This window comes from Callorhinus ursinus, unplaced genomic scaffold (genome assembly GCF_003265705.2).
Source record: "Callorhinus ursinus isolate GAN/ISIS: 27379988/994484 unplaced genomic scaffold, GSC_fseal_2.0 scaffold1, whole genome shotgun sequence".
NCBI classification, from domain to species: Eukaryota; Metazoa; Chordata; class Mammalia; order Carnivora; family Otariidae; genus Callorhinus; species Callorhinus ursinus.
Genome location: NW_027397063.1, coordinates 15,170,556 through 15,179,419, shown reverse-complemented (window position 1 = coordinate 15,179,419; position 8,864 = coordinate 15,170,556).

Genomic DNA, 8,864 nt, shown 5'->3' with positions numbered 1-8,864 from the left:
TTAGTGCATTAAAATAAAGAATTACACACTAAGTTCCAAGTTAAGCCCTCATAGCATTAATGCAAAAATAGACTGTGATGTACTCACCTTATATTTTTTCCTTTTAAACATTTTTTGAAGTGTTGGAAGATGTTTAGAGAAATTAATCTATATACCAAGATTAAGATCACAGTGAGGCTCATTTATCAGGAATGTTCAGAGGTATTTCAAACAAATAAAGAATTTCAGAAATATTTAATTTCCATTACTGATATAAGACATCCCTTTTTACTGCTATTGATTATTCACAATTTTTTTTTTTTGATTTGAGCTTTCAGACCATTATGGTACTCAGTTTGATTATACTTAAGCCATCATGTGTATGCCTTAACTTACATTGTAACTTACTTTTCTTTGTCTGAGAACCACTGTTTTCTTTTTCTTACTTTCTTTTTAAAAATTTTTACTTTAAATACTTATTAGATTTGGTTTGGAATATTCTGTGTGATTTGGAAATAAGCCAGAAAGATACCAACTCTGGAAAACAAATATCTTTCCATATTCTTCACTACATCACTTCCCACCTGTACACATAAACTTCTGTACAGGTGGTTCCTGCTCTTAGATTATTCTCTAAGAAGAAAATAAGTATAAAATAGTGAATGTTTTGCATTAAAGACACCAGTTCTAGGTATTTTATAAGTATGCAGAAGAGGGGTAGACAGAGAAGGTGGTTCCTGCTCTTAGATTATTCTCTAAGAAGAAAATAAGTATAAAATAGTGAATGTTTTGCATTAAAGACACCAGTTCTAGGTATTTTATAATATGCAGAAGAGGGGTAGACAGAGAAGAGGCTGTGGTGGCGCATAATCAGCAGCATCTATCTCAATTTCATTTAGATTGGTCTTTGGATATTGATCTTGTTCTTTTGTTTGGAACATATTTCCCTGTTTATTCTCTTTGACTCTTTATGTTGGTTTCCATGCATTAGGTAAAAAACAGCTACCTCTCCTAGTCTGGACAGAGTGGTCTTATGCAGGAGTTGAATCTTGTCAATCAGCCTGGCCTGAGATTTTGATTGCCTCTCAAACCTTGGTAATTTGTCCAAGCCATTTTTTTTGTTGTCATTAGCTTCTAATAGTTAAGGGTGTGCCAAGACCCATAGTTGTCCCAAAAGCATGAGAAATGCCCATCTGCCTGTTCAGGATTCCTGGCATAATTGTCAGGTCCTTTGGTTCTCCAACACAGGCAAATTGGAAGCCTGACTTTCAGGCAGCAGTGGACGTGAGTTAATGCAGTCTAGCTCCTTTTCAGGGAGAAACTGGAAATGGGTGTTTGCTCAGGAATGGCTGAACTATTCCTTCAGCCAGAGGGAACAGTTGCTGAAAATTTCTGTGCTCCATAATGGAACCACTTCTTTGTTTCAGGTGATCCTGGGAGACTGTGGTTGCTGAGCCCCATCAGCTTCCAGAGCTAGGTGATTTGGGGTCCAGTTTCTCTGATGGAAGGTGAAAGCTGGAGTGCTATCTATGTGTACAAGCTCCTTCTAGGGAGAAACTGAATACTTGGTTATACTCTTGGAGAAGTGTGTGTGCAGGGTGGGGAGGAGACAATGGGGGACATGCCCACAAGCTCCTTCAGGTTTCAGGGAGGGTCCCAATCAGGTCCCATGTGCAAGGTGATTAGAAACTGAGAACTTTGCCAGCAGCTGAGAAAGTATTCAGGCAACTCGTTTCAAGAAAAACTGGGAGATGGGAGGTTTTGCCTGTGCCCTCTGCACTGAGCCCAGGTGGGTAGCTGCAGGGAGTGTTTGTGCGCTCATTTCAAAACTGCTTCTTTGTTTGCTCTTGTTCTGTGTGACTCAAGAATGCGTGCCCCGTTGCCCATCAGAGATAAGTAATTGTGGGGAAGGCCTCCTTTGGGTGACAGTCCTAAATGTTACGTTATTAAATTATTGAATGTATGAACAAGATCCTCCTGGGATAAAGCTGGAGATTTGGTTTTATTGTTGGAGCAAGACAGAGGGAGGTTGGGGCTGACTGGCTCTTTTGGGTTCCTTGAAGGATCTCAATCAGCACTAGATGCAGGCTAACTAGAAGCTGAACCCTCAAGCAATAGCTGGTAATTTATGCACTCAAACTCTTCCAGGGAAAAACTGAGAGATGGCTATTTCTGTCTGCTCCCTCTGCACTGCGTCTGGGGGCAATAGCCAGAGGTAATGCTTGTGTGCCCCTTAACAACTGCTTATGTGTTTGCTATTTTCCTGTGGGACTCATGAATACAACCCTCACTGGCTATGAGAGCTGGGTGATCTGGGCACCTGTCCCTTGGATGACAGCCTTAAAAGCTGGGGAGTTATATGTGTGTTCTAAACCCTTTGCTCATCAGAGAAAAGCTGGGAGTTGGGAGTGCCCAGTTTTAAGGCACTATGTCTGGGGTGGTGTTTATGGTGAGAGTGTCTCATCTGTTTCTATTTGTTTCAATGTGGGCAATTTCTCAGTCTCAGCATGTAGGAGCCATTCAAATCTGGCTTCTGGATTTTTCTCTGAGGGAATTGCTCCATGTGCAGCTTTGTATTCTGTGCATCCATGGAGGAGGGAAATTCAGGAATCTTCTACGTTACCAACTTGGTGGTATCACTCTCCTTTTCCCCTTTTATTGAATTACAATTGGAAAATTGTAGAATATTTCCTCCTTTATTTATGTAGATTTTCCAGGAAAAAAAAGGAAGAGAATCGTCACCTTACTAGGACGCCCAATGCTATTATCAGTCCCCCTAATTGCAGCCTTGCAGTCTGTACTGTAATCATTGTTCATAACTCTCCACTACATCATCAAGATAGGTTCATGACAGTTCTGTATCTACCTAGTTGGCCATGGCCACAGGTCAGCCACCATTCTGCATATTTTACTACTTTCCCACCAAACTGTAAACTAAAATGCAGTAAGCTTTTAATCTTTTTTTAAACTGTTGTGCATACTTTGTCAGTGTAAAGATGTACATGAGCATGGCTTTCCTCCAAGAAAGAACACCTTTCAGCTCATATCAGCTACACCACACTGCTTGTAAACAATTGCTTGTCTCCTTCAAATTAGGACTCATCAAAGAATATTGGATGGAGATCCTTGGTTTAAAATGTCTAGCTGAAATTCAGATATCTACTTAGTTCTGAAAAAGTACTGAGACAGAGCTGACACTTAAATTTTCATGAACAATTCCATTTTATCATTAAGATATTTTTAGGCTGAGATTATTTTTTTCTTAAATGAGACAGTAAGCAAAAATCTTAGTGTACCATGTAAAAATGTATTAATTTTATTTTTTTTATCTTTTTTTTTAAAGATTTTATTTATTTATTCATGAGAGACAGAGGGAGAGAGAGAGAGAGAGAAGCAGAGGGAGAAGCAGGCTCCCAAGGAGCAGGGAGCCCGATGCGGGACTCGATCCCAGGACCCTGGGATCATGACCTGAGCCGAAGGCAGACGCTTAACCATCTGAGCCACCCAGGCGCCCTAAAAATGTATTAATTTTAACATGGCCTTCTGTCTCTATTTAAATATTATATCCATTTATAAATGGGTTACTGAGCTGATGAGAGAATAAGAAATGGCCTCCCAGACATTCAGACCTAGAACCAAGATTGAAAATCAACAGTCTTGGTTTAAAAAATTAAGATAAGGTGAAATCAAAATAATTTCAAAATTTAGTGTGAAAAACAATTGTTTTAAGGATTTTGAATCAAATAGTCAGAATTGGTCTTTGGAGTCATATTGAACCCATATTTTGGGTAAGCCTAAAGTGATGTAGCAGATATATTATTACCGGATTTTTTTTCTTCACAGTCTCTCTATCACATCCTTAAATCTCCAAGTCTGACATTTCTGCAGGGAGAATACATTAAAGTCCCAGAGCAGCAAGGATACAGAAGAAAGAGAGCCTACTTCCAACAAAATGCTAATAAACTCAGCATTCTGCTTGCCTTGCCCATTTTTCGGGTACACTCCATTCCCAAATCTCCTGTTCGTAATGTCTTCATTCTAAAATAGTTGATACTCTACTTCTGCAATTCACTTCCCACGCTTTTCTTAATTATCTATCCACAAAAATTTGATTGAACAACTATGTATATCTTCAAGGGAAGTGTGTGTGCGTGCACACACACACACACCAACACCTTTAGATAAAACAAACAACATTTGGAGTAATTATGTTACTCTCTCAGGTTGTAAAACTGAAATGAAAGTCTCTATTGGTTTGCTATTCTTTCTCAGATTGTTTTCCCCGAGTGATTAGCATCTGATTCAAATTTATGAGCCTAATATTATTTATGTTATAAGAATTACGCTAAGTGTCAGTGATTGAAGGTACCATGCTCAGTGTTGGAATTCTGATATAATATCCTATCAAATTATTATCAGGGAACTCATGGTATTAAGATAATCTATCCTATTAATAAAAAGATAATCTATCCTATTTTTATTTGTATACTTTCCAGAATGATCTTATATTTAATCCAAAACTACAACTATTATCTTCCACGTACTGGTATTATTTGTAACTATGGGCCACACAAAACAAGTCTCCTTCTGAAGAATGATATCTGTTCAGATATTTTCAAGGTACTATGATTTCTTATATTAAAATTTTCTTTTCAAGATGATATCCACAATTCAGTGAACTATTCTCATGAAATGCTCTCCATACAGCTCAACAAATTTGTGATCCCTTACACCATGTTCATTCTTTATGGTCTCATATTTTTTCCCCTAACTTTACAGTACTTACAACCATGTCGGTTTTACTTACTCCTTATTCATTGTCTCTTTTCATACATTGAAAAAAGTTCCCTGCAAAATGAAACTTATCTACCCTCTTCATTATTAAAGTCTTAAAATATACCACAATTCTTGGCATATAGTATATTCAATAAATATCTATTATATAAATGAAAAAAAGGATGAATCTTGTAGCTCTAAATGATCCTAAGGAATAAGCACTGAATTTAAGCCCATTATTTGATACATGATACGGAGCTACAAGAGGACATGTAAATTGCTTTAAATCATACAGTTTGCATCCAGGTTTGTACTAAAATGCAGGTCAGTTAATTCTTTCCTGGGCTTATTGCTAATTTACCACAAGCCTAACCCTGACAACTGAAGTCTGAATAATTTCACTTATATTGTGACATTTCTAATTAGATATGATTTTTATATATTATTCCATGCAGCCTGGATAGGAACTATAGAATAGTTCCCATGATTGAAATATTTTAAATGTAGTCTTCTAAAATTGTGTCAATTTTTTAAGCAATTGATGTCCTTGTTGCCCATACTTGTGACTAGCAAATCCTCCACAATTTTTAACATCAATTGGAGTTTGTGCATTTTCACACTTCATTTATCCCCATTAAGATGATAGCTGTTGGTTTCATCCTATGTTTCCAGGGTATTGAGATAATTCTAAATCTTTAATGCTGATATCTCTGATATTAAGTAGCAATTTCACATTTGTGTTTACCACAAATTTGATTAAAATGTCTCTATGCTTAAGGATACAAAACAAAGTCTCCCAGGCTAAATTTGATTCATATAAGTATTTTCATTAGCCAGTAAAGTTATTTTTTTAAATGCCCAGGAAGGTATACTAGTTTTCTAGGGCTTTTGTACCAAAATGTCAAAAACTGGGGGGCTTAAAACAACAGAAATTTCTGCTCTCCTAGTTCTGGAGGTTACAAGTCTGAAATCAAGATGTTGGTAGGGCTGTGCTCTCTCTGATGACTCTAGGGGAGAATCTTTACTTACCTCTTCTAACTTCTGCTATTTGTCTATGTAGGGGCCAAGGACAGACTGCCCAAAGTGTGCCATTTTGGCATATTGATTATTTTAAATAAGAGTTACTTAAGAGACATCTGTTAAGAACGGATACTCAGACCCTCCTGTATCCCCCTGAAAGCAGGAAATAATTCTCCCATGTGAAGTTACCCTCTCTGAACCAGGAGGTGAAAAAGAGATAGGTCCCTTATCACTAGAGATAGGGACTTCAAAAGAAGGCTATATACACATTTGTAACTTTTTACCAATTTACTACCACAGCCCAAATTCTGTTTAGAATTCCTTACTAATTGAAGTCCAAAGTTAAGTTTTTATTGTCTTATCTATTCCTCACAGATTTATTGTCTCTGTTTAAAAAGCATAAGGACTGCCTGTCTTGGTCATTTTCTTTACGTCTTGGTGTCATTGTTGAGCCTCTGTGGACACATAATAAAACTTTGATTTATTTTCTCCTGTTAATCTGCCCCATGTAAATTTGATTCTTAATCCGGCTATGGAACCATGGACAGCGTTACATCTCTCCTTCCCTGACATCTGCAATTCTTGTCATCTTGTGGCTCACAGATACATCGCTCCAGTCACATGGCTGTCTTTTCCTTGTGTGGCCTAACTTTGTCTTTCCTCATTTTGTGTCTGTCCCTGTGCTCAAATTTCGTCTTTTGGTAAGTATGCAGGACATATTGGATTAGGGCCAATACTAATGACATCATTTTAATGTAATTACCTCTGTAAAAGCCCTATTTCCATATAAAGTCACATTCTGAGGTACTAGAATTAAGGACTTTTAACATATTTTTGGGAGGGGGACACAATTCAACTCATAACAGAAAGCATCTAGATTTGTGATCTCTACTCATAGTTGTGGATATATATTACGCTATTCATCATATACAGACCATGTCATGCAAACCATACATATAAGTCCTAAATGCATATATGTCCAAATGTAGGATATGCATGGCATGTTTTTATATATGGGTATGTATATGTGTGTGAATATATTTATACATATACATGGAAGCACAAAGTTACAAACCTTTTAGGCTGCATAAAACAAATTTTCCACTTTGACAAAAGCTAGTGGTTAAGAATTTAAGGTAGTTTTTCAGCACATAGCATTCTATCTGATCAACTTAATTGTGAAGTTAGTTTATATGACTTCATTTTATACACAATGATATCACAAGTCCCCATTCTTCTTTTCAATCTGGTAACAGATTTTAAAATGGAGCAAAAAGAGGAATCTATTAATGCCTAGCAATATTTCTATAGATCTAATAACATCCAAGAGAAAACACAAATTTCCTTTAAATGACTCTGAGGTTGAAAGAAAATAGTACATATGTGAATGTGACTGAATTCAGATATTTTCCTGCTAAAGTAAGTCATTTTCTTATTTTCCTTATTTATAGCTTAATATTCGAAAAAGCAAAGGTCATCAACTTGCATATTAGTCACAGTTAAAAAGATAAAACAACAGTGTATTCAATTAAGAACTTTCCATTCTTACCCATGATACGCATGGGAAAATAGAGCAAAATGGAGCATCAAATTCTAATTTTTTTAAACAGAATAATACATTTATCTAATAAATCTGTGAAAGGTATTTTAAATAACATATGGATTACCATGGGATTTGCTATGATGGGATGAGATATAATACATAGTGGAAGTCTTACTTGCTAAAGTCTAAGTTTAAATTCTAGACTTACTTTCTTACCTCATGATCCATTAAAATCAAAGTGTCAATCTGATTTTACTCCTGGAAAATGGTTCCCATTCCCATTGTTCAACAGCAGCCCCTGCTGGCTACAAAGCTCACTGCTAATTTCATGTTGGTTGGATTTCTGCGGTCTTGTAGGATCTAAACATCATTCCAAAGTGTGGTGTTCAGTTGGAGGGTTAGATACTGTGGGGAGAAATAATAAATATCAAAAGGCTTGAATGAAGATTTCTTTAATAGTTCTAGTTTAATTTCACACCTAGAGAAAAATGAGGTCTTTCCATTCAGGGTTTCTACAGTCTTATTGCTTAGGTCACACAGCAACCAGCTTGTGGATGGCTGTACGTTAGAAAGCCATTCATGACCGTTGTCTCAGAAATAGCTACTTTATTTATAGATATGAAACATAGTTGTATATGGATGAAATAACAGGCTCTATAAAAATGATTGAAAGAAAAAAAAGCGCTCTGTCATACACATCAGTACTTAAAGGGGACACTTTACAACATAATGGTGGTTATCACAGGAAGAGTGGAAAATTTGGAAAGGTATCCTGAATCCCTTTCTTATTATTTTCAACATATTAACTTTGAATTCCAAATACAAACTAAATATTATCCTAAAGCATAAATGATGCCTTTAATGTAGATCTTTCAATGTAAGTAATAACTGTACAGCCCACTGATACGAATTCCTTGCCAACACTCTCTGAAATAGACAATTGGTTTTTTAATTGGGATGTTCAGCTTGTTATATTTGAAATTTTGCCTCAGTAACATTTTTTTTCTACAATGGACTTACATTTCTTTTAAGGAAGCTGAACAGTACTTGAAGATTTACTTTAGTCTTAGGAATTTTTATTTAAGAAAAATAAATTTAAACATTCAGTATTCTGGACGAGTTTCTTCCTAATGCAGCATAATATTCATATTGCAGAGATTAAAGCTTTTCTTTTCTAGCTCTATCAAATTATCATCTGGTTAGTTACTTCTGATAGTTTGAAGTGTTATAGTAGTAGAATCAGTATTTCTTTTAGTACCAGAAATATATATATATATATATATATATATATATACATATATTACTGGAAAAATTATTGATTTTGCAAACGATCACTGGGGTTTATTTATTTTTTTAAGCAAACTCTTATATAGTATGTGTTTTGGGTCAGGAACTGCCTTAAGATATTAAAACATTAATTAATTTAATCATTTAAACAACCTTAGAAGACTGTAGGATAATTTGGATTAATTTTGCTCAGCAAATATTAATTCTTTTTTCTGCCCATTGTGGGTGAGTTTATTACCTTGGCTAATGAAGCATGGCT